Source organism: Nesoenas mayeri, assembly GCF_963082525.1.
Source record: "Nesoenas mayeri genome assembly, chromosome: 4".
Lineage (NCBI taxonomy): Eukaryota > Metazoa > Chordata > Aves > Columbiformes > Columbidae > Nesoenas > Nesoenas mayeri.
This window is the reverse complement of record NC_137540.1, coordinates 53,675,585-53,703,063: the sequence shown is the minus strand read 5'-3', so window position 1 is coordinate 53,703,063 and position 27,479 is coordinate 53,675,585. Positions and strand designations below refer to the sequence as shown.

The 27,479-nt window shown below is 38.9% G+C and overlaps 1 protein-coding gene across 3 annotated transcripts in view; it reads left to right on the top strand.

Moving 5' to 3' along the window:
• Positions 1-1,355: 1,355 nt before the first annotated feature.
• KLHL5 (kelch like family member 5) overlaps positions 1,356-27,479 on the top strand; it is a 58,108-nt gene continuing 31,984 nt past the window's right edge. For all 3 annotated transcript variants that reach the window (XM_080343819.1, XM_080343818.1, XM_080343817.1), the window contains exons 1-2: positions 1,356-1,501; positions 4,329-4,419. The gene's annotated coding sequence lies outside the window, so the exon portion shown is untranslated. The remainder of the gene's footprint in view (positions 1,502-4,328; positions 4,420-27,479) is intronic.

The window sequence follows — 27,479 nt, the reverse complement described above, 5'->3', positions numbered from 1 at the left end:
GGAAAATAACAGGAGGACTTTGTCAAGTAATATGTGTATCTATTCCTTTCTGATACATTCACACTTGCATCATTGTTGGTAGCGCCCAAGGTCAAAATAAAAATTGCCCTATAGGATCACACCCAGGTTCAGCCTGATATAATAATGACCTGCAGAATATATTGAGTCTCAGATTCCACAGAGGAAGGCTTCCAAGAACTCTGCAGTAAGCAGATGGGGATTATCTATTCTAGGGTACATTTTAGTTTCTCTTCTGCGTTCAGGTAGGCCCATGTATGGTGCGTCCGCACGTCCCCCAGGGACACTCTGAGCGTCCTACACAATTACCCTTATTCAGCTGTGTGTGTGACCTGCTGAATCACATCTGTCTGCGCAGCCTGACCTGCAAACTGATCTGAAAAACATGGGCTTTCCTTCCTGGGGACATGCTTCCCTCCGCCTAGCTCACAATTTTTACACAGCTGGAACAACTAGTACCTTTGAAAATCCTATCCTTCAGGTAAATTTGGTTAAAATTGGCTAAATCATTTAGAGTCAGCTGGGATGAGAAGCAGCAGATAGATAAGCACACAGCCACTTAGGTCACATTTCCTTACAGAATTAGGCGAAGACAGTGGTACGAACCTCATTACTGCATCAGACTCGCACCGCCACGCCTCGCAATGATCTCCAAGGCCTGAAATCAGTTTTATCAGTTGGAGGCACATCTGACTGTCACACAGCCTGTTCATTTGAGAAATTATTCTACCTTGGGATGGCAGAGGTCACTCGTAAGGCATTGCAGAACAAGGCTGGCAATGGCTGGAATGGGTTTGTCCATTAAACGGTGCCCATTCCATGCTGCCCCAGCGCCATACGGTGCCAGGGTTCCGAGGGGAGGTTAATGGTGGTGCTGTGTGTCACTGCACGCTTATTCCACTTAAATGGATAAGTGGGAAGTTATGAGACGCTTGGCTTTGTGGTTTTAGAACACAGGCAAGGGCACACGGCGACAGAATGAGACCTTTCATGGGGTTAATCAAGAGAAATCCCACAGAAGGGGCCGCTGCCCGGCCTGGAGGCGCAGCGCAGAGGAACTGAGCGGACACGGCCCGGCCCCACCACACGATGCCACGCACTCCCCCGCCCTGGGGCGCGCGGAAGCTGGCGGCGGCGCGCGCGCACCACCTCGGGGCTGGAGGCGGAGTCGGCGAGGTATGGGCGTGGCTCGGCGCCCCGCCCCTGGGTCCTCTCCCCCGCCCTCCCCTCCCCCCGCGTGCGCGGCCGGCCCTTGGGCCGGGGCCGCCCGAGCGCGCAGGGGAGGGGCCGGGAGCGGGGCCCGCGGGGACCCGTTAGCGCCGGGGAGGGACCGCGCAGCGCCCGCCGCCTCCCCCGGCAGAGCGGGTTGCTGGCCGCCGCCGGGGCGGAGCGGGAAGGCAGGGGAGAGGGCGCGGGGGCCTCCCTTGCGGTTTTCCTCTTTCCCCGCCCCTCCCAACCTCGCCCCCTTCCCGGATCTTGAGAGGTGAGGAGGGCGGTCGGGGCTCGGCAGCGAGGGGAGGGGGTCGGCGCTGCCGGGAGGGGGAGGAGAAAGTGGGGAGGAGGGCGAGGGCTAGCGGGGGGCGGGCTCCCGCCCTCCCCGCGCCGGGCGCTCGGCTGCTGTGGAGAGCGGCTGGTGGCGGCGGCGTCCCGGGCCGGGGGAGCTGTAACGGTCCCCGCGCTGCGGCGGGAGCCCGCGCTCCGCCGAGGTGGCGGCCCCGGCGGGCGGGCCCGAGGCGCTGCCCCGGGAGGCTGCTGCCCCCGGGCCAGGAGGCGGCGGGCTGGGGCGGGAGGGCTGGGGAGCCAGGCACGGCAGCGGCGGGTGTGGGGTGCGGGTTCCGTGTCCCGCCGGGCGGGGCAGCCCCTGTGGGTGACTCGGTTCAAAGCGTTGAGAGCGAAGACCCGGTAAAAGTGCACCTAACACGCTAGCCTCTCAGGTATTTGCCCCTTTGTCTCTTAACTCTCACGATCATAATATGAAATAGTGAAAAACTAATTTTTGGTTTTTTTGTGAGACTGGTCGAACAGAGTAGAGCACTGACTGCCAAATACCAAAATGGGGAGTGATGCTGTTACACGGGCAAAAAAGTATAAGTGTTGAACATCAAACGACTGCTGTTTATATAGATTATTGGTTCATGTTTCTGCTTAAAGCCTTGTTGTGGCTTTGGGCTTTGAACTTGCCCTGGTTCAGTTGTGTGAACTGTGATGTAGCTCAGCAGCCCAGCTCGAGTCAGGCCATCCATGGCTCTGTATCGGGGTGTTCTAGCAGTGAGCTCAGGGTTTGGCCCGTAATGGCAGAGCAGTAAAAAGGGAAGGCTTGGGTTTTTTCATATGTTTGGCTTAAAAGTTAATTATGAAATTATATAAACCAAAGTCCAAATACAGTCTTATTTTCAAGTGAAAATTATCCATCAACTTTTCTTACTAGCATGAGTAGGAATAAAAATTTGAACTCATGGTTATATCAGTGTAGCTTTTGTATCTAGACAAACTTTAGTCATTGTGGGGATGGATCCTTTTCAAAAAAAAGATCACAGGATGTGTTTTCATGAGCAGTTCATTAATTTTACCAGAAAAGGTCTCTGATCATTTCTCATGAAAGTATTTTTGCATGAGAATTTCCAGAAATGTGTGGATGAACATTTGAAAACAGAAGTGGGGGGGGAAAGTGCCTTGTTCTTGAACTTCATAGGTGCGTTCCTGATAGAGGAGATTGTGTTCCCATCTTGTATTTTTCCTGTTTTCTGCTCACTCAACAGTGCTAAGGGCCATAAAGCAGGATAGAACCAAAATAATAATAAACCTAATCTGACTCAGAGAGCATTTTCCTCTGCCATGCCTCAGCTTCATTGAACTGGCCCTCTGGATGGGCAGATCCACGATGAAAGCTGGCATGTTTTCTCCATGGCAATAGATGTTAACACATTCTATTTCATAGAAATGCAATGACTACAAATTTAAAATAGAAAAAAAAAATTTGAATGAAAATGAAAAACTCTTCTATTAGACCATTATGGTGACACGGTAATTGCAAACTGTTGCTAACAATGACATTCATACTGATGAACTTTTTCCAGTTTTCTGGATGTTGGTATCACCAGTGCTTTTAAAAAGACTTTTACTTGGTTGTGTTGATGTTTTGTGTTTTTGTTGATGTAATTCAGTGTTTCATGGTGTGGTAAAGATTACCTAATCAGACAGAATATGACCCAAAAATGAAAGTTTCTACAGTTTTAAGAAGTTACAAAGTGATTTTGCATTTCCCTTACACAACTCCTACAAGGAGGAAGGTTACCTCCTCCCCTGTCAATTAAATTGCCTTTTATTATAGCAATCTTACCGAGTAAAAGAATTCCTTAATTACAAACCTACCTATCCATTTTTTGCCTTTTTTTCATAAAACCAAAATTTTTCATTCAAAATCTCCAACACAACAACTGCTGACCATAAATACATGTATTGGTTTGCTGTATGGCCTTAAAAAAACCCCAGTTGCCTAGGAGAGATGAGGTTACATGCTCCAGATGCAAGAATGAGGTGCTGTTACCAGCCAGAAGGTTCTTGCAGCTAGTAGGAAAGATCAGGCCATGGGAGGTCAGATATTAGGTATCACGTTATGCATGCAGGTATCATGTGGGGCTACATTTTCTTTCATTTTAAAGTGCCTATAGTCAAGTGCTGAGCCCATAGTAAACACACAGTGTTTCAGCAGGCTGGGTTTTCTGAGCAGAGGTCTTGCTTTGGTTGGAAAATTTTTAGTAGCCTGTGCATTAGAAAGGCTTGAGAACCACTGTAACAGCAAGCGTGAATTTTAATAGAGCTGCTCCATTAATTGCAACATGTTCAGTGGCGGTACTTGGCTTTATTTCCCGATACAGTCAGTGTCACTCTTTGGCAACAGTGTTCAGTTTAATTGCTCCATGTGACAGAGCAGTTCCTCACTGATCTTTCCTTCATGGAATGACAGCTAGCCAAAGTTAGGAGTGAAAATGCACTAAGATAATTTAAAAGAAAAACAAAACAAACCTCTTGGAATCCAATGTTTCTTGAGAATTTATGTATTCAAATTTCATATTAATTTCCCCTCTTTCTTTTAGAGTCTTTGTTGTGTATGTAACTTGGGAGTTGTGGAAGGAACCAAGGAGACAGTTATGCGGTGACATGCTTTTGTTGCCTTCCTCTCCGAAAGTTCAGGAATTGCAAACAAATGGAACAAAGCTCTGTCTGAACAGAGTAGGCAATCTGCTTTCAAAATTCAGCCCCTCTTACATGGTTCTTATTTGTTTGCCCTGTCATTTTACTGCTTCTAGATTTTTTCGGCTACCTCACATTTTTGGAAGGAGGGAGACAAATGGAAGTACATGATTCTTTGAACACCTAGAGATCATTCCGGTGTTACAGGTAATTATTGTATTTACTCACTTCTAACAAAAAGTTATGCTGCAAGGAATGTGATTTTAGGCCACAAAGGTATTGGGTCTTCCTTACACCTGAAATTTCATCTTTTTTGTTATACGTTTTGTGAGGGCTTCCTTCTGGCAAGCATACGCAAACAGGAATTGACTTTGCTTTTGTGGACTTCACATCCTGGTGTTTGGAACATTTTTATGTGATTTCATCACTTTTCCTCTTTATCAAAGCATGCTTTATAAAAGACTGTCAGTGTTACTATAAAGCTCAATTTTAATATTTTCAAAATCTGTGAGAAACGTCTAACTTTTAATCATTATGGGAAAAGTGATACTGAATCTGTAAGACGAAATACTGCTTTAGATAAATGCTTGTGAATAGAGGCCCACCAACTGCACAGTCAAATCTCATTACTTCCAACAATGCTGACTGGTTTTCACTTTTTTTTTTTTTTTTGGCAGCAAAGTAGTAAGACTGTTCTAAGCTAAAGTAATTTTCAAAGGGAATAGCTTTGACATTTACACAAAGCAAAGACATGAAAGAATGTAAAAAACATGAGTACATGCAAGACTCTATCTAAACTTTCTGTAAAGTAAAATACTGCTGAAAAAATAGTAATGAGGGTGAGAAAAGCAGACCAATTTAGGAATACTAGGTTTTACTAAAATGAAAAAATCTGCTTTCTTGACCATGAGTTATCTCTGGTTTGGGACTGTTGATCAATAGACAATCTAGACAATAGAGTAGTGAGGTGGGTTACAAGCTGGCTTAAGGAGAGAAGCCAGAGGGTGGTGGTCAATGGTGCGGAGTCTAGTTGGAGGCCAGTATCTAGTGGAGTGCCTCAGGGGTCAGTACTGGGGCCAGTATTATTCAATATATTCATTAACGATTTAGACAAGGGAATAGAGTGCACTATCAGCAAGTTGGCTGATGACACTAAGCTGGGAGGAGTGGCTGACACGCCAGAAGGCGGTGCTGCCATCCAGCGAGACCTGGACAGGCTGGAGAGCTGGGCAGGGAATAACCTAATGAAATTTAACAAGGGAAAGTGTAGAGTCCTGCATCTGGGCAGGAACCACCCCAGGTTCCAGTATAGGTTGGGAAATTACATATTAGAGAGCAGTGTAGGGGAAAGGGACCTGGGGGTCCTGGTGGACAGCAGGATGACCATGAGCCAGCACTGTGCCCTTGCGGCCAGGAAGGCCAATGGCATCCTGGGGTGTATTACAAGGAGGGTGGTTAGTAGATTGAGAGAGGTCCTCCTTCCCCTCTACTTTGTCCTGGTGAGACCACATATTGTGTCCAGTTCTGGGATCCTCAGTTCAAGAAGGACAGGGAACTGCTGGAGAGGGTCCAGTGTAGGGCAACGAAGATGATTAAGGGAGTGGAGCATCTCCCTTATGAAGAAAGGCTGAGTGAGCTGGGTCTCTTTAGTTTGGAGGAGACTGAGGGGTGACCTTATTAATGCTTACAAATACATAAAGGGTGAGTGCCACGAGGATGGAGCCAGGCTCTTCTCAGTGGCAAACAATGATAGGACAAGGGGTAATGGGATCAAGCTGGAACACAAGAGGTTCCACTTAAATTTGAGTAAAACCTTCTTCTCAGTGAGGGTGACAGAGCACTGGAACAGGCTGCCCAGGGGGGTTGTGGAGTCTCCTTCTCTGGAGACATTCAAAACCCGCCTGGACACGTTCCTGTGTGACCTCACCTAGGCGTTCCTGCTCCAGCAGGGGGATTGGACTAGATGATCTTTTGAGGTCTCTTCCAATCCCAAACATACTGTGATACTGTGATCAAGGAATGTACTCCTTCATTGTCTAGAATTTATTCATGTCATGGTATGAATACAGTAGAGAGATGGTCTTTCTCGCTGTTCATGTCATCATCGGTCACTTCACTGGCAATTTACAATATACATAACATTTTTAACAGTACATGTTTTAATTTGTTCTGTTGTGTGTTTTTTTACCTCTCTGGTTCTTGATAAAGTTTTTGGCATAGTATTTTGTATTATTATTTGTATTTTGGGGGGCTGTAACCTTGGACTAGCTTTCCAGGAGCAAGAAGTTTGCAGGAGTGTTGCAGTTCTATGTGCTGGAATAGCAGGAAGTCTGTTTCGAGTAGATGTAGCCCAGAGTGATGGCTGAGCACCAGCTGCAGTGTCCTTTGTGGGTGTCTGCTGAGACAGCTCCAGCCCAGAATTACACAACTTTTGAGACACAGTTTTCATCTGAGGTGATCACAAAGTACTTGAGAATTCTGAGTGTAGTTATTACAAGGTCTTGCTTTTCTTTCGGCATTTGCTCTGTGTGGCCATCACACTCATGAGTTGAGAATCATAAGTTTGGGATGTTAGCAGCTTGAGTCCATTGAGATAATCTAATTTATTTGTACTGCTCCTTATTAAACTATTGGGAGGAATTTCAGTATTCTTATTTTCTTTTGTATAGATTAATTATACATTTATTTCAGATTTCTAGTATTTACTTCTCTCCCTATTGCACTAAAAAAAAGGCTAATGTGTTTTTACTTAGTATTTGGGCTAAATGAAATTCATCCATATAAGCTGCTTATACTTAAAAACATATATAAAAACAGCACTTTACTATTCCTATTTCTCTGATCCCAAAGAAGAAGCAGCTTTTAAGACGCCTAATGAGCTTATTCCAAGTTTATGGTTGCCAAAATGTTATAGACTTCGGCAAGTAATTGGCAGTCAAACTGCTGGCGCTAGCAAAGATGATAATCAGTACCAACAGCAGTAGAGTATTTGATATTATATTACTCTACTATGTGTTTTTCTTCAACGCAGACTTATATAACACCAAAAAAGAACCTGTGTCTTACTCTGCATTCTTGTAATCAATGCCAAATGTTTTAGTGTTGTATAGCAGAATGGTGCCTTTTGTTGCTGCAAACAGAGTGCCCAGGTAGAGGTTGAGAGGCATCTGCTTATGCTTGATGTATTTCTCTGTCTATACTTAGGTCAGATACATTAAAAGCATAAGATTATAAAGAATGTAAGAATGAAACTCAAGCAAGTGCCAGTCGGTCTTCTTTCAGGTGCCTTGAGATTAAGCTTTGTCTACAGAGATACTGACACCATTTTATTTATCCTCTCCTTTGTTTAGAAACCTTTCCCAAACAACCTGTTAACCCAGGGGCAATGATAATCTGAAAATTATCATAATTGAGTCACATATGTATGGCATCAAGCAATTGGGGAAACCAGTCCTACTTGACTGCCAAGTTTTCTCAGAAATAATAGGCTTTATTTAATTTCTGGTCATAAAGGATTGACCTTTAGGCAGGGTTTTTTCCTCTTTTCCTTTTTTTTTTTGCCTTTTTCCATTTCTTTCCCTCCTCGGTCAGTCTATATCCTTGGTGGTATCTTCCACCATAGGTGACATCAACACCTTCCTGAACTTTAGAAATCATTAGAACTACTAAAGTTCCCTAGAAATTACTTTGAGAACAGACCTTTTGTTTTCACTGTTTTGCAGAAATATGGTAGCTCCAGTTACCAAAGTAGATGACCTCCTGCAGGTTGTCAGAATTTTTAGACTTGGCCTGTGCCTTTTTCTCTGCTGGTCACGGAAATTAAAAAGAATTTGAATCAAATACCAAAATGTACTCCAAAGAGAAGGAACTGAAAAGGTGGATCACTACAGGAAAAATCCTTATTCGCATCTTACTGCATGGTAGAATGACTAATTATCAAGCATGGCTGCTGATTAATAATTATGTCTTGTGGACTATGCTAGTATTTTTCCAGAGGACTAATTTATGTAAAGTTGAGAGAGGTGTTGATTTCAATCTCTTTAGAGGAATACTTTGCCAATTAATTACCTCCTGTGGCAATTCTAAGCGCAACTGATGTTAAAATTCCTGGTGTCTTCCTTAACAACAGGATATAATTTGAAGAACAATTTTTGATCAGTCACTTGTGTTCTTTCAAGGGCATCCATCCTTTTTTTTTCAGAATTAATGGAAACCTGTTTATAAAATTGTACAAGATGTTTTTGTAAAACAGTGAAATTTAAGGTAGAGTACTGACTTCATGTCTTTGAAAATGCATTGGGATCTTGTCCCATTGCCTTAGCTGATACTTTTGTCAAAATAGCTGATATGTGTTGTATTGACTCTATTGAAAATAGTTTTATTTTATTAAAACTTTAAAAGAATTTAATCAACCTGCTTAAAATTTGTATTGCTTTCCAATTCAAGAAATTGCTACTTAAATAAACATTCTACTTTTATTTTGTGAAAACTCATATGGCCCTTTATTATACAGTCAGTAGTGGTGGATTTTTTTTCTTGAAAGAGTGTATTCATTATTCTTGACATCTTTTCAGATATATTCTAAGGATAAATACCTTTTTAATTTTGAGAAATGTCACCCCTTACAGTTTCAAAAAGCCACAGCTTGCCCAAATGTTTTGCATAATTACAGCCTTTTAAACTTTGAAAAACATCTTGAAAATGTAAGGTGGTTCTCATGCCTACACTTACTGTGTTTTATATGAGGGAGAGGAGGAGCAGAATGTCTTACCTGAAAAGAATGAAAGCCTAAGTAACTAACAAGAGTACTGTGGACAGTTTCATGTTTTCAGACCTGTTTCTGATTGTCTTTCCTTAATTATTTCTTGCGGCTTGCAGTTGAAGGCTTTTTGTTTGGCTGGGGAGGCTTTCTGTCTCCAACAATAAAGCAATTCTCACCTTGGCAAAGCATTACACTAGCAGCATTGGAAAGAACAACATTAAATGAAAAGTTAATTAATTTTGTGAAACGCTGGATATTATGAGGGCAGAACCATGACTATTTCTTCATCACTCTTTGCTTTTGTGATTACAGTATTCTGTATTTGGTTAAAAAGACATCTTTCCTCTCCAATCTCAGTTCTGATTAAAACTTAAACCTGTAAGAAGAGAGGCTCTGCAGGAAACACTTCCTTTACTAACTGGTGTCTGAGGTATGTTTTTCTTCTGAAATGCCGTATTAATTACAGTTACTAAGAAATAAAAAAGGCAGTATTGTGAAAAACTAAACTCAAAACATAAAAAATAATTCAACTTTGCAGTTTTAAGTTTTCAATTGAGTGGATTTTTTTATAAACAGTTTCTGCTCTGCTTCCTGCTGGTTTCCCCTCACGTTCTCTCTTCTCATCTTTTAAAATCAGTTTAATTAATAGACAGTGTATCTTAAAAGCCGGACTTAGATGGAGCAGAATGTATTTCCTATTCTTCACTCCATGATTCACATAATTTTTTCAGATTAAGTGGGAGTGTGGTAGTGTGATCTACTTAGTTTTTTTTAGCCCTTTCATGCTCCATGCTCCTTGTGGTGGCTATATTTGCAACTGCAACAACTGTTTACACATTACATTTTTAATATTGACTTTGAATAGGAAGAACTTGCAGCTTATTGAAGTATACGCAGTTTTATTTTCTAAGAACTCCTTTTTCTGGCACTTCTGTATTCATTTTTGCTGTGCATTATTAATGAAAGGGAAAGGGCAATGAAGGAGGAGAGAGGAAAGAAAAACCTGTGGTCAGGTCTTTATACCATGTTGCTCTTAAAACTTTTTTTTCAAAGTATGCTGAGCTGTTGTGCAATCATAGCTGTTCAGAACCGAGAAAAGCAAATAATTACCTTATTTCAAACCTCTTTTAGGTTATTTTTTAAATGCTTGTATTTTTTTCTGATGTATCTTCCACCTCCCTTGCTTTCTCCAATATTTTTTGAAGCGCTAAGAGGAAATACTGATAACATTTTGATATGGGCTATATTGGCATGATGGTGATGATGTAATCTGTCGGGTAGGGATTTTATTTGATTTGTGTGGAAATAGTATCATTCATTATTTTAAAAAAAAAAAAAAAAGGCACAAACCATTCTTATGCTTACTGTAGACTCGATTTCAGAACCAACAAAACTTGTCAGCATCACACTGAAGTAACCTGTAGAACAGAAGAAATACCCATAGCACCAGGCTAGGTAATATGATATACATTCATAGTTTGCAATAAGACAAGAAAGGTTTACTAATCTGAACAGTAAAGAATGCAAATAGTAATATGGCTGCATTTCCAACTTAATTAAATGTTTACAAGTACTGTGTTTGAGGAGACAAAGGAGAAGCTCATGGGAAGATGAGGTTTTTGTCAGTGGTTTTGGTGGTTGGATTATTTGAAAGCAAGTTTTTACGTGTTACCAGCATAGACATTTTATGTTGACTTTTGCACAAATAAGCCATTAGCCTGGTAGTTGCTTTTCAGATGAATAAACAATGTGGAGTGCTTTACTTATTATATCCATATGCATTTTTCTGGTGGATATTCCAAAATATATTCTAATATTCTAAAAAGAAGTACCTTTGAATATTAAAGGAACACTTGGTCCTTGCCAAAGTTGAAATCAAAGTTTAAGTCTTGCCCTTTTACATGCAGTAAGAGAAATGCTATTTTGGATGTAAATGTAATCACAAGCTTGTGCCTTCAAACTATAATTAAGGCATTAAGAAAGCAGAGCATTTAATGATGCTATCATAATGTAATAAGGCTTGGCAAGTTCTTCACAAAGAACCATAGCATTTTAGAGTTGGAAGTATTTTCCAAGGAAATAAAAGTAATTAACTAAAATTAATCTATGAGTTTATAAAAATGTAGGCAGATCAAGTGATAAGTAGTAGAACTATTTTGTACTTCCTCTGACTTCTTGGACTTTTTTTTTTCATTAACAACTACAAATTTAAATTGCACCTTCGCATAAGAAATCCACTGATGTTTTGTCCAAAGAGCAATTGTACTTAAAACACATTAAGTGATTGTTTTAGTGAATATTCAAACATTATTGTTTGAAAGCTTTACAAGCTCAATGAATGAGAATACTTTTTAGAAACATTAAAAGCTGAATTAGGAATTCTTAAAACTTTGAGCTAATGGGGAGGATAGATAGATGGGCAAATGATTGCAAAGCATCTAAATCTGATGAGATCTACATGCAGTAGTACAACATGTTAGTTTTGTATTTCCCTTGAGAGTTACACAGAGTTGATAGGAGAAAAAGAAAAAAAAACACCGGCTAAGCAAATAGTGGAAATTTTTTTTCCTCAGTTATACCTTCTCCTTCTGACAGTTTAGCCATCAGGGTTCAAGAGTTTTCTGTTTTGAGTATGCTGCTGTGATATTGGCCTCAGGACCACAGTTTGGGTCGTTGTCCTGCGTTCCTCCTGGGGATTGGTTTCCATGGCTGTTATCTGCTGCTCATTCTGTGCAGAACAGGAAATGTTGTAGGATTCCTGTAAAAACGGGTTGAGGCAGCTAAAGTGGGGATCAGTACAGCTAATAGGATAGCAGAATAGTTAACTCTGCAAGTACTTGAACGATGTAAAGGTTTAATAGATGGTCTAGACTTTTACAATTGCTGCTGTCTTTTTCAAGGTCATTTCAGTTTTATACAATTGTGGAAGGGTTCCCCAGATGAGCTGGATTTATGTCTTTTGGCTTATCAGTTCCTCCCTAATAACATTTGTGACTACTTGCCAATTTTGGTCAGACTCTGGCAGAATAGAGCCTTTATTGTGTTTAAATTCCTGAAAGATTTTGAAAATATATGGGTAGGCCTGCCAAATAAGTAATACTACTCGACCTGCCAGCTGATGAGCCAGTCTGCTTCTGGGTCTGAACGCGACAAAGGATTTGTTTGTCTTGCCTGTACTGGGATGTGCGTGCATGTGGGTGAGGGAGATGATGTGAGATGAAGCCTGCAGGAGAACTGGAGGTATTCTTAGAAGAGTTTGTAAAATAAGTATTAGTGAGGAACCTGAGGTTACTTCTGCATGAAGCTGCAGAGACAGAACGGAGAACTTAAGAAACCAGTTTACTGATTATATTTAGCAATATTTGGTGACTTGATACATAGTTTAATGTGAGATTTAATAGTATCCAAATACAGAATTAAAGGATATTTTTGCTTATGTGCCTCAGATACTTATTATTGTAAGCAACATTGACTCAAGGCAGAAGGCTAGTTTTATTTTAGAGTGAAGGAGATAATTAAATGTACTGTGAATTGTTCTGCATGTTTTTTTTTCCTAATAATGCTTCCTTGAGCAAAATCACTGGCAGAATCAATTGAAACCTTTAATTAACATCTCTAATTTAATCATGTTGCTTTTACGACTTTGTGAAGCTTATTGTAACATGAAAAGCCTATCATCAAGATACAATGCTTGTAATTACAGCAAGTAATACAAGGCATTTTATTGTGTGTTTATAAACAAATATATGTATGATCCAATTTAAACATCTCTGGGACTGTTTGAGTGTGAATACTGCTCTCTGGTATTGATCTATGATTTCAGTGCTTAATTTCAAATTTATAGTTATTGCTGTAAATATCACTTCCTACAGAGAAATAAGGTTAAAGAACTGAGTGTTCTGCTCTACAAGATGATAATACTTTCTAGTAATGTATAGCTGTCAGCTACTAGTGCATCTAATTATAAACAGGATTTTTAGTAGTGATTGGTGATGATTCATCTCACAAGTCCTTATTTGGAACATGAACACTTAAATGCTCTTTTAAAAACCTTTCGTATAATACGTATATTTCATAAGAAATTGAGATAATTTCTTTGTGTGGCATTTCTTGCGTAGTCATTGCTTCATCTGTGTTCAGTGAATTGTATAAAGAACAATCATCACTGGCAAGCTGAATTGAGGAAATGTTATTCTGCACCATACTGTTATATTGAAGTAAATAATATATATTTACAGTTGGCACAGAAAATCTTAATACCACACATGGGGAGGGGGGGAAGCATGTGCACATACAGTATCCTTTTGATAATGTTCTGACAAAATGCTTCTAAAATATTTCTTTAAAAAGTAAGGCACTTAGTACTTTTGTTTATATGTATAAAAGATGAAAGGACTATTTCATTTAGCAGGAGGATGAGAATAACCTGTTATGGAGCAACATTTCCATTCAGTAGGGTGGAACTGACGTCTTAAATTCCTCTCCTCCTCTACATCTAGTTATTGCGGTTGGCAGATATCTTCTGTGCTTGTAAAGACCATAACCATGAACTGGCAGTAGATCAAAATGTTTTCTTTTTTTATCTGCCTAATTTAGCTTACCAAAATGGTTGATTTCTATCCAGCTGTTAATTTTAAGGCTCTGATGGCATAAATGCACTTAATTGATGTGAGTGCACAAGTAGAATTAAGATGCTAATTTGATAGGTTATGTTGCTTTCATATTACTTGTATGATAAACGCAGATTGTTATTAATTAAAATGTCTTTACTTGTAACAGCAGCCATTCCTGTAAGGTCAGTATAAGTCCTCTAAGGTCTAGTTTAAGTTTAAATCCGTAAGTCCATGGAATAAGTAGATGATGGTCAATTAGATACTTGATTTCTCTTTTGCTACCTTACAAAGAGATCAACAGTTCACACAATTGCAGAACGCCTGAGACTGGAAGGCACCTCTGGAGGTCACCTGGTCCAGCCTCCCCTGCTTGGGCAGGGTGACCCAAAGCAGGTTGCCAAGCACCATGTCCAGACAGCTTTTGACTGTCTCCAAGGGTGTAAACTCCACAACCTTCCTGGGCAACCTGTACTCAGTCATCCTCACACTGAAAAAGTGTGTCCTTATGTTTAGGTGGAACCTCTTGTGTTCTAGTTATTGCCTGTTGCTCCTCGTCACAACTGTTCTCTGTGAACCGGTATGATGCTTGAGCTAAAAACATGTAGGATCTAACAGTGTAGTCTTCAATTGCATATGGAAATCTTTGTGCCTCCCCCTGGCTCATCTGAATAAAATAAACAGCAAACCAGGCTGTTGTTCTGTATGGGTTTTCTTGTGCTGCTGCTGAGCTGAGTGCTCTCAAGTCAGTGCTTCTGAACATATGGCTTGCAACTCCCGAGGGAAATGTGCAATGCAAAGTGGCAGAAAGTTGCAGTGTGGTGCCAGTAATTTGGCTGCAGCTCATTTCTGCCAGTCAGAACAATGAATTTAAGTGCATACAGTCAGCAACTGTGGGATGTTTTCCTCTCTCTTGGATGAATTAAGCTGTTGCTCCTGTAAAGGACTTTTCACATAACCATGAGCCAGAAGTGTTTGCGCATATTAAAAACACTGGGATAGGAAGTGATTATTGTTTTATAGAACACAGAGCACAAACATAAGCTATCTTCTTGAAGTCTTTGTTGAGCTATTTCTGTAATTTTGGGGATGGAATGCAGGAACAGGGAACAAAAAAGGAAGTAAACATTTAACATTTCTTTCAACATAGGTGTAGTTATAAGCAGAATTGCAGTTTCGGATTTGTCTGTCACAGTTTTCTTTGTAAAGTTATTTTAATGCCTCAAATTAATATTTTAAAGTTTAAAAATCCCTTTTAAAAAGTGATAAATTTTGAATGACTTTTTATGCTGTAAGTATGCATTTGATTAATTGAGGAATATCTTACGGTCAGTGAACCTTTCCTGTGGTTTAGAATACATAACCAGGATTGCTAATCATTGGCAGTAATATATTACTTTGTCACATTTTAATGAGTCTAGTTATGTCTAAAATATCTTTTTATATTTAATGCTTTCATTAAGCTGTATTTTTTCAAGAGAGAAACAACTCTTACAGTCAAGACAAAGACTTTATCTAATTATTTTGACATTTTCATTTTTAACTGGCACTTAGAAAATATTCATGATCCTTTTAAGGACTAGCTGAGCCTTTATGCCCCTAGATCTTCAATTTAAAAATGGATAATTTTAAATCAGTGTGACTGACTAAATAACTTGAAAATATTGTATCTGAGATGCCCTGAAGTTGGGTGGTGATAGTTTTTTGAAGCCAAACCATAGCAGTGACAGGAAAATGTTACCATGCAAAGTCGTGTTGAGATTCAAATCTTAAAAGTGCCTCAGAAAAGTATTCCGTAAATGTATTTGGTTATCTGAAAATTTAGCTGATTTCCTAGTGAAAAAGGAAAAGTCATAATGAATACAAGCACTTAGACCTTATTATTTAAATAATATTTTTTCTGTATTTCCCAGTGCTGCGCTTAATAACATTTAGAGTATATCTTCCTCAAAACAAAGTAGAAGTATCGTAGGAGTTAAAATGTTGTCTAAATTCTAGCTAGTTATGCTGGGTTGCAATCTTCCTTTAACACTCATATGAATAAACAAGAATAAACAAAGAATGTCAGTTGTTTTTGGCTAGTAAAAGAATATTCTTATCTGTGTGGAAATAAACTGTTCTGAAGATCTTGAGAAGAGCAATTTATAAAACTGTTGTGCCATGTTCTTGGTGTTACCTATTTCCGCAATTGCCGATTTAACATGCGGTATGCATTTAAATGGCTTCCTTTTGTTCAGAAGGCAGAATCTGAAAAATTGTCCCCCACTGCAATCTGTAGGAATGTATTGTTACTTCGAGGAGCTGCTCATATGAGAGAAGTTGTGTACTTTGTTGCTGAGGTGCTCCACTCTTAGGAATATCAATCTGATCAGTCAAAATCAAAGTTCTCAAAATTATCTCCACAGTAAGCTTACACAACCTTGTTAATGTGAACAGAACTGTGTTCTCCATGAGGACAGTGTACCTGTGTTTAAAATGTTACGATTCATCACAAAATAGAAAACGGTTATTCAGCTGCAACAATGACAAAGGTCAGGAAAAAAATGGGGTTTAAGCACTCTTGGTTTTCCATTAAACGAAAAGTTTTGCCTTAGTAAATGAAAAAAGTATTTTGGAATCCTTACAAAGTCTGTGTATGCTGTGTGTGACCAAGATGATACCGTTCAGCTCACCTTTTTGGCAGGAAGTGGGTTAGTGCATCAGAAAGATGTGTGATGGGAGGCCATAGGCTCGGGGTGGGCATTTGGCTTTGTGAGCACCAGTCACCAGCCAAAATGTCAAAGATGCGTTTTGGGTGAGCCTAGTAAGTGAAAGTCCTAACACTTCATCATTGGGATCTCCTCAGAAGTCTGTTAACTCCAGCAGGGGACCTGATAAAAGCATACATTATTCATAGTAATAAAGATTGTCCAGAGCAAGAAGAGGCTCTCTGTTATTTCTCAGCAATGTTGTCAATTTAAACTGAAGAATTAAGTGGAACTTGTCTCATCTGGTCCTTTGTTTTACAAACTTGTACCTTATTTATATGAAACAGAACTATTTTAGATATGCAGTCTGTCCTAGAACTGTAATTTGGGAGAGTCTATAGGGGAGCAAGAGTACGTATAATCTATAAAAATGAAAGGAAATAAAAAAACAGTTTTCTGTTTTGGTCTCTTAAGGTTTTGTTTTCAGATCTCCGTTTGAGCCCATAGCTTCACAGCCAAGAAAAAGCAGTAATTAGGCTGTATTTCCCAGTAAGTCATAAGAAAGTGCTGAAAAAGCACTAGAATCGGCAAATCTGCCATTTTCTTGGTAGACTTGTACTGGGACAGTTTGAATTTTAAATGAGTCTGTTATACAAGAAAAAGAATCCAGGTCAGTCCTTATGTATAATGGATTTACCATACCAGCAGAAATAAAGGTATTTAAAGTGTACTTTCTGCAGTTTAATGGGTAGTTAAAATACTACTGCAGTGATGAATGTTAACAAATACACCAGTTGCTTGTCCTGCTTCTTCACCCTCGATGAACACCTGACACTGACAAAAAATGTAAGGAGAGGATAAATAAAAAGATGCTGTTTTGTTATTACTTTTTAAACTGTGCTGTAGTTTCACCCAACTTGCAGTTACACAAATTATGGTGTTTTAACACTGCATTTAAATTTTAAGAACTAGCTGCACATGTATGAGGTGAGTAGGGTCTACATGTCATATCATGCTGATATTGTAAAATATTATCCTTCTTAAATAGTTCCCTTTTATTTGTCTGTATTTAGATGAAATCCCCAGGAAAGATGGTAAAAACTTTATATGTTTACCTACTGAATCATGTCACCTTCCAAGTATCTCCAGCTGTTTTCTGAGCATGTTGTTGGTGATACAGGTTCTGGCAGGCCAGGGTGCTGGCAAGGTCTGCATTCCAACATGCAGCACCTCTCTGTAGACAACAGCTGGAATGCTGGCTCTGTAGAAATGAGCTTTGCTAGCATTTGTGAGAAGCATTGTCATAAATAACTGTGTTCTGAACAAAGATGGGTGAGCTTTCCAGGTTAAAACTTGGCCTTTCAGCCTTGTGCTTCTCAAGCAAATAGCATTATTTACCCCTGGCATTGAGTATGGAATGGAGCGTTTGTTTTCTGGATGGCAAAACTGGGCACTGTTTAAGTTTTCATATGGGCTCTGCATATAACCTATTTTAAAGAACATTGCAGGTATCCTAATTACAAGATTGCATATTTTGTAGCTCATAATGTTCGTCTGAGAGGCAGTGACTTTCAATTTTGATGAAAAGTAGAAAAGAAGTACTTATAAATTTGTTATGTATGTATTGGAGAGTTGAACAGACTAACTGAACTGTGAAGGTTGAAAACATAGATCCATTTATTGAGGACTGATAAAATTCAGTGCCCCTTTGTTGTTCTGAAATTGTTATTACTATTTGCATGTGATTGGAATGAGTCTTAGCACTTTATACCCAACTAGCTCCATATGTCATCAGGAAATAGGCTGTTTTTCATAGGAAATGTAAAATGGCCATTGTGTATTTTGTCCTTTTGGCTTTCTCTTCCTCATTAAGTAAAAACTTCTGTTGGCTATTTTAATAATTACATAAATTGCATACCTAGAGGGAATTCTGTCTCAAAAGTATGCATCCCTCTTTCTCATTGGTCCATCACAGTATTTTTAATCTAATCTGGAACAGCCCATTGTATGTGATTAGAAAGAAGCCTTTTGGGAAGTCGTCTTTTGTTGTCTATTTTTCAGGGTGTGTGTCTGGTGTCTTGGATAGTAACCAGTTAGCTTTTTCCTGCTTTTGCTTCTAGTGATGTGTAAGTGAATGGAAACAATTATCCCATTTTAGTTAGAAATGTTCAGTTTCTGCAGACCTAGACTTGAATCAAAGCACATCGAGATGAAAGGCTGAATAACCCAGTACTAGTCTCTTGAGCTTTCCAGGCTGCTCTTGTCCTTTTTAAGTTAGTGCATGTCCTATAATGAGAAAAATAATTATTTACAGTTCAGCTTCTCCTCAGCATAATCATTTATCTTTGGATTGGTTTTAAGTCTTTTCTGTAAATTTATTCTTTAGCAGAACAGAAAGATTATTTTTTTTCCTCTGTAGTGGCAAGAGTTAACAGAATAAGAACCGGAGTCTAAGATGCAGGACAAGAATTGCTTCTCTGTCATTTGTGGTTTAAGAAAAGGGGGTGGTATTCATCTCTTGAAAGGGCTTTAATGAATACTGTTCGGTGTTTTTGAAAGATAATGGTCAGAGGAGAGCAACAGAAACAGCCTTGGAGCTTTTAGAGTAAACTGATTAGCATTTTTTCTGATTGAGGTGACCTCTCTTTATCTGTTTTTTTCACTGTCTCTTGCTTTTTGTTTATATTCAAATGACACACCGTTAAAGAAGCCTTTTTTATGCGAATGCAATTCTTTATCCCCTCCTTCTGTAGAAAATCTGCTTGCCACAGACAGGCAGAGCATGTGTTCCTCTTGTCTTGGTTGGGTGCACAAATCTTCTTTTATGTGTGCTGCTTCTTACCCTGTTGCCTAGACGATCACTGGCTTTCACTAAGGATGTCTGGTTCTCGTAAAGAGTTTGACGTGAAGCAGATTTTAAAAATCAGATGGAGGTGGTTTGGTCATCAGGCATCAACTCCTAACTCCGCAATTGAAAACCACCCAGGAGACTTATGGAATAGAGGACAAAATGTAACCACTGGTGGCACAAAGTTCTTAGATTCAGGTAACCTACCTTTAACAGCAGTTGGTTACAGAAGGTCCAGCCAACAGGATTTGCAGAGTTCACCTCCTTGGCCAATGGCATCTGCCTCAGAAATCCCTGCATTTGATTTCTCAGCAGAAGACTGTGGAGGTGCACATGGGCTTGACAGACAAGAAACAGATGATAAAGCAAGTGAAGAAGAAAATGAATCGGACAGCAGTTCCTGCAGGTTAATTATTACTTTCCTATTGTGAGAAATGTATTTTCATTTCATGTTCACGGATAGCATGCATACATAGGCTGGTGCTTATTCTATATTAAAATGATTCAGCAAGCTAGCAGCTGCTGTGCATCAGAAACAGAAAATTATTTATAACCAGGGCTCTGTGTGTTTACTAGGACCTTTTTAAAAGGCAACTTTAGTCAATGTGGATGCACATCAAAAAAAAGCAAATGTGGATGCATTCATGTTTTAGATAATGTGCCAGGTACATGCTGCTATGAACAAGGTACTATTACATGGTAATGTTACAGAATGCTTTCTAAACTGTTTTGAAGGGACACTGATTGTTCAGTTATGCTGCGAATTAATCCCATACCACTTAGGAGAAAACAATAAAAATATAAGCTTCTTGTCACTCTTATGTTTCTACTTGTTTCTGTAGGTGAGGGAGATTAAACTGTAAAAAATACTTAGACTGTAAAACAAAGATTTTGTTTGTGTGTGTGCATATGCAGCTTGAAGGAAAAAAAAAACTTCATCTATGGAAAACCAACTAATTTGTGACTTAAAGTGATTGCAGTTGTCCATCTAGGTGGCTTAAACTGTGTATCTGGCTTAAAAAGAAAAAAATGTTTTATTGTGTCTATAAAGATGTTTTGGTGTTCTTATCTTACATATAGTTACTCAAGATGAAACTGTAAAATTTGTTCTTAAGTGAAAGGTGTCTACCAGTTGTTGTAAATTAGGCAAGTTAATAATCTTTCTTGTTAGGTATCAGTTTAATTATTTTATTTCCTTTTACTGCATAAACCAGCCATTCTTCACTAAAAGTATTTTTCCCTGTTTTATAGTGCATGTAGTGCTTCCAAGTAAATTTTATGATGTTTGCTATCTCGCTTTTAAGGTAACTTTGTGATGATACAGCAGTTCAGAAAGTATGACTATTTAAAAGCGTACCACTCTTTATTAAAGCCTATGAAGGACAAATCAGTCTAGTTATAGCAGTTTTAGTGTTTTGCATTCCCTAGGAGAACTCATTTAGTGCAAGGGTGAAGTAGTCTATAATATAAACACTAACTATTTATGGTTTATATAACCTTTGAAGATTCAAGAAAAGGGGGGAGGGTAAAAATGTTTAGGAGTCAACACAGTGTACTTGCTTTTATCACTGAGTGGCAAAAGTACCAGGGAGAGGAAATCCTGCATACTGGTGCTTCGGAACAGCAGTCTTACTGTGCTGCAACAACTATAGCTGTAAATAACATATCTCTGAAGAGGTCCTATTTTAAGTTATATTCAGGTATGAATTTTCAAATAGCTGTGTCACTGGGTAATATGTATGATATGGGTGTAACATCACCTTCCATTTTAGCAACATCTACTGGTGATGTGGAATTTTTATGCACAGCATGACCCCAAATAGGATATTCTCACCATAGCAAGGCAATCAGTGTAGAAAAAAACATGTAATTTTAAGGGATAAATGTCTAGATTGAAATTACTATAAATTTGTTCTTAATTGTAGGAGAAGTTTTTTTATATATGACAAAACTAATTTATTCTTTGTAGAACTGGAGAACTGCAGATACATATTTAGGGCATGTGATAAGTCGATACAGCATTGGGGTTTTTGGTTTGGGCTTTTTTTGCAGGCAGAGTTGTATACTACAGGTCATGCACATAGGATTTGAACTTTGTAAATTGGAGGTATCTTTGTGTGCTTAATCATCTATAGGATCTAGAGTTATTTGTAATTCTTTTATTGTCTTGCAGTTGTGCTAGTGCTTTACTTCCGTGCTTTAAAATAAATGTTTTAGATAAATTTTTAGTTCAGTGTTGGTATAATTTAATATGTAATTAATGGTAACGTAAGAACTTCCTTTGCATTATCTGTATCGCTAGTCTCATGGAGAGACTGTACTTAAACTGTATTTTGTTCACTCCCTTTGTTAAGAATGTATAAGCAGTTTGGTAACTACGTAGGTCTGCCTAACAGCTGGAATTTTTCTTATGTTAAGAACTTAATTAAATGGTCTTTTTTTATTAGTCCAAAATATAGCTCTTATCTATTGACTTGAGAAAAAAACAAAAAGCAACAAACCAACACCATCATCTATGTAGTTTTCAAAGGACCTTTTTCCCATATGAAAACCCTGTTACCTTCATTAGAAACAAATTGTATATATAAAAAAACAAAACCAAAAACTTAAAAATTAAAAACTTGTTGTAGAAACTGTGGAATTACCTTACTTCTTTGCTTTCTGTAACTTATTGCTCAGTTACCAGCACTACAAGCATGAAGTGACAGCAGCAGCTTTACTGCTTTGTGTTTATCAGTTGTCCTCAATCTTTGTCATGTCATATAGCACAGGTAGAGAAGCATTTAGATCGGGTCTTTGTCATTTGACAGCGTTAGGTCATTATGTGATTCCTTTAGATGAGAGCTGCTGTAAGCATTTGTTATTAGTGTAGAGCTTGGTGGCATCGGGAATAAGCAAATTCCAAGTACCAGATCTTTGACGAAGGCTGTATCTGAGGTGCAAACATCATTGGGATTCAGGGATCGGAGCTGGTCGGCTGTAACGCTGTTCACATCACACTCTGGTATTTGTAACCAGTATTAGCTTGAGTGATTGTTTACCGGGTTAGTGAGGTTTGAATTCTTTTGCTTGTTTTGTCTCCTAGATTTCCTCTATTGCTGCTGTTTGTTAACTCTCCTACATTCCTGAGGCAATGGTCATCATTTTGGATTTGTACACTTCTTAAAATTTTCCAACAGCTGTGCAGATACTTGTACAGCAAATTTAAGCCTATTAGCAACAGATTTGTTTTTCTTAACTTCTTGTGGGTGCCTTAGCAGCAGTTCACAGACCTTGAAGGTACAGTGCATATCACGCAAAAAATACCTGGAGCATACCTTGGATGCAGTGTGTTGTATCTGGCTCATTTCACCCAGGCACGCATTAAAATATTGCAATTACTTTACCGGAGATTTAACGATGGATATGTATTCAAATAAATATAAAATTTATTTTTATATTTGAACATTAATTCAAGCAATATTTCAGAATTCATTAGCTGTGTCCTAACCTTGAACAGTTTAGTGAGATGTCTGTAATTGATTCTAATACAAGGTCTGAGTGTACCTGGTGGTAATTACTCTGCAATATCACTCTGTATGAACAGTCTTAGAGTTAGTATGTTGTAACTTCCAATATAAGTCTGCCCCACCTCAGTGATTTCCAGGCTACAGAAATCTTTGATATGTCTTTTCTCTCACCTCAGTCTTACTGACCTTTGAGGCTGTAAGTTCTTTAAGATTCCTGATTGTGCTGTGTATTGCTGTATATGTTCTATCACAAAATAATGCAGACTGTCAAATAAGGATGCTTGATAGCTTCCTTAATTCATAGGATCATAGAATAGTTTGGGTTGGAAGGGATCTTCAAAGGTTGAATGAATTCAGATTTAAAATGTTGATGTCAGTTACTTTGTTTTGTGCTAAACAAAGTGGTGTTCACTGGAAACATAGTAGTGAGGAGAAAAACATGTATTTTTCCCCATATCTATGGTTTTGCTAGTGTTTACTAATTCTAATGCTTTCATCTACAACCAGTTTGTGTTAGAGAAGCATATGTAAAAAACAATTTAAGCCAGTTCTGTGCACAGCATATTCTTGCTGCAGTTCCCATTTTGCACTGTTTTCAGTGTATCTGTGAAAGCCGTTTGGGTTGGTTTATAGTGTTGCCTGAAAATTTCAGCGGTTGTAGACAGAACATTTGCTTTTAGTTTGGTTTCCTAAAGGGACCAAGTTTACGCAGTTGTGTTCAGCATTGCCTCTGCCATTTCGCTGGGAGCTTTAAAACCCGTGGGCCATTTTCATTTTCATGTGAGGGTGGGCAGAAGTCTCAAAGATAACATCACTTCTAGTTAATGGAGAGAAACCCAGCTTCTTGCCTTCACTGGAAAGGGGCGGAATTCACCTGCTGCAAAGCTAGTTGTGCAGCATGTCTTCCCCACAGTATTTGCCGTCTTGCTCAGCGAGGCAAGGCCTTGAGGAGCTGAGGGGAGAGGAGAAGAGCGGGACTTGTGGTGATGGAATGGAAAAAAGGAGACAGAACATGGAAATCTTTTGATGGACCTCATTTGTTGGATCTGTAAACCAACCAGTTGAGTAGAAATAGCAGCAATCCATCTGAGGTATTTTCTCCACCAGAATTTGTAGATAGAAATCCTGTTATAATGCTGCCTGACTCCTTCGTCCTGTTGAGGCTCTAATAACCAGCTGCATTTCAACATGTTGCTTCCGTCAAAAGAAACGTGACATTTTAATGCAAAGAAATAACTGTTACTTGCTGCAAACGGTTAAAAGAAACAATGTGGCACTTACATGGAAGGTTGGCATCTGTACTACATACCCTTGGTATAACTGTGTCACTCTTACCTTGCAGTAAAACTACATTTTTGCAGATTCATAGGATTTCATATTATCCTGTGGAGACCTTGACCTTTTTTAGAAGTACAGACGAGGTTATAGCTAAATGAGGTGAACTGATTGTGACGGTAGAATAGTTTTAAATACTAGTGAATTTATGCATAATTTTCAGAGGTTTTTTTACAGCTATAACTTTACACAATTTTTCAGGAAAAATACCATTTCAAATTTTGGATTTTGTTCCTTTATCTCTGTTCCAGAATGAATAGCCTGGAATGTGCATTTGCTGTATTTCTTAGTCATAATGCAGCATTTATTGCTTCATTTTTATTTCAAAGACAAACACGAAGACATTTAACCTGAGATATGCCTTCCAAAAAATAATTCTAAATGCATAGAATAAATTGAAAAAGTTTTGCAACCTTTGTTATAGCCAAAGTTAATACTTTTTGGAATTCATAGGTTGTTAACTAATATGTGTCATTGCTACAAAATAACCATTGTAACTCCTTTAAAATTAATCTCAATGCTTTAAAATAATTAAAACAACAAATCCTGTTGATAGAAACAGATTATGCTTCTCCCCGTAAGATTTGACAAACACTGATGCCTCTTCTGAGAGAGTTTAGTAGAAGTGGGAGGAAAGAAAGCTTGTGTATGTTATGGTTTGTTTGGTTTTATATTGAAAATGGCGCTGTGACTTTGTTTAAGCTACAAAATGAAATAAAAGCAGAAGGAGAGGTGTGAATTCAGTCATCATCATGTGTGCTTTTACTTTTGAAACTTATCATCCCTTTACTAGCTCAGTTTATTTCTTCACTGCTTTGCAATCAACTGTTACATTGGGTAGAGCTCTTTATGCCAAACAATACTTGAAGAAATAAAATCCTTTAAAAATGAATGAGTTTATAGCATGGCTTATACATAATTTTAATTTCAAAAGGCATACTCTTACATAATCCTTTATTAGACAGAGAAATTGAAGAAAACTGGCATCTTTAGTATATTAATGTTTGTCACCAGGGTAGTAAAATGTGTAGCCGGCATGGGAAAGACCTTGCCCTTGGAGTAACTTACATTTTTACAATCATCCTGAAATTGCACTATACTTAATAAAAATTAGTCTGTGCTAGATATGTTCTTTTTGGCATAAATAGGGAAAGAATAACAAAAGTGTCCTTGAAGTTTAAGAATACAAAAAGGAAACCCTACTGACTAACTTTCTAAGATACTTGTAATAATATTTCCACTTCATGTGTTAAAAATACGATCTTTATTATTAATCTTAAAGGAATATGCAGAAAGGGTTCTTTGATACACTTATCTTGTGCACTGGCAGCCTCAGTCTTTAACATAATTTTCTTAGTAGGTGCGAGGTGTGCAGAAGTAGCATTTCAGTACTGCTGCTGGGAGAGAAAAGTGGGTCCCTCCCTTCTTCTGTTCTTTCCTCGCTTGTGTATTCTCCCAAGCTGTCCTGGCTGCGGCAAACTGGCTGTGAAAGAGATTCGTAAAACACTTGGGGGACGGAGGGAGTTTGAATTTTTCATAACCAGTCGTTGGGTAATAGGCATAAATAGTTCTTGAAGCTCTATCTTTCCTTTTCTGCAGGTAGCTCAACTATTAGACTCTCTCTCATGTTTTCTTCATGGACCACTGAGACTTATTCTTTCCTTTTCCTTCCTTATGAAAAGTGGTTTGTAAGTGACTGGCTAGAGGACAGGTACAGGGTTGAACTTCTGTAGGGCAGGGCAAGAACTGAGCTTGGCTCTGTCCTGAATAAGTGCTTTATCATCGCTAGTGGAAAACAGACACCACTGCAGTTATTTTTCCTTACTGAGCGAGAGTGGTGACTGCCACTGAGCTCTGTGCAGAGTGGACACGTGTGCAGTCTCAGGGCTGGCAACAGCCCTAGTGAGGCTGCAGTCCAGTAAAGTGCTGGATTAGACTTTTCCTTCTCCACAGTAGTCCATTGTTTCCACAGATCTATCTGCACAACTCTGTGAGGTTGTAATGTAAATCAAATCCCTGATATAATGTAATATTTTAATCATTATTAATGGGGTTGATTTAAGGAATCAGTTAAGATATGGTTCAAAAAACCAAAAACCAAAACCTCACAGCTGTTTCAGCACAATAAGGATGTGATAAATTGTGATAGGGAAGAATAATTTCTGAAGCATTTTCTTGTTGACCAGTACCTTGTTGGTTCCACTTCTGTTTCTTTTGCAGCGTTGTGGGTTTGAGTTGCTTTCCCTGAGTATTTCATGCTCATTCACTGTGAGAATGCCACCCAGTTTTGCTAGGGTAGTGGTTTTTGTTCTTACATCATTACATTTTTCACATATATGCGTTCTTGATTCAGTTTCTAGAATGGCCACAAAGAATAGTTGTTCTGGCTTGTCAGAGGGCCAGTGGTGGAGCAGAGCAAGTGACTCACCGAGGGTGAGATAAAGTTGACACAACTTAAATAAATGGCTAACCACAGCTTCAGAGGGTATATTTAAGATAAAGTCCTCCAAGGAAGGTAGGTAGGCAGGTATCTCATTTCTGATCCATTACTAGATTTAGGTTTGAATAAAGTGCCAAGTTGTCTGGCCTTTTTGACTTTCTGGGTGCATGGGGAGGTGGGGCAGAACCACAGAAAACCAAAGTGAGCCAACCAAACAAAACAACCACAACACCTTACAGAACATTTAGAAATTTAGACTCTTGATTCTGAGGAGCTCTATCTTGAAATAAATCTACTAGACTAAGGACTGAACCGCATCCTTTGGTGGACTTATCCCTGAGCATGCTGTTGAGTTCATGACATCTTTGTGAAAACAGGGGTCTGGATGCAGGTCTTGTGAATCCATGTCCTTCCGATGTTATGGTAGGTCTAGAGTACCATTGAAGTTGGAAAAGTAGTAGTCAGTTAAAGAACTGTGAGCAAGAAAAGGTGCTTCCCTCAGTGTACACAATTAGGAATCACCTCCTTTATGTCCTAGGACCATACATTCCTTGTACATTTTCACTGTTCCACTTTTCTCCCCAACTGCTGTGTGTATGGAGAGGAGCAATTTTTCTCCCCATCCACCCTTGCTTTTCCCCTATGTTGACCTCTGCTGTGCTAGATCTCATTTCAGACATTTCAGACACATGAGGCTTCATGCAGTAGGAGTGGTGGTATATCTGTGTGTTTCCTGATGTTTTCTTTTCTCTGTATGCCCACTCTCTTTTACTGGCTCCATGGATGTTGAGTTTTGTTCTAGCCACCGTAGGCTAAGTGTGAAGCAAGACTTCAACATGTGTGTTAAGAAAGGCTTTAACGGGTGTCAGGGAGATGTTTGATTCCTTATTGTATCCTTGCATTGTTTTTTCGGTTTTCAAGGTCTTGGTAGATTTCTGTTCTTCCTTAACAATCTGACAGCACTATAGATAAGATGACTGGACTGATCTTTGCCTGTGTGTTAGTTGAAGAGTACAACATTAAATGATAGCACATTTTTCACAAGCGTTTCAATAAGGTTTGGAGGAAGAGAGAAA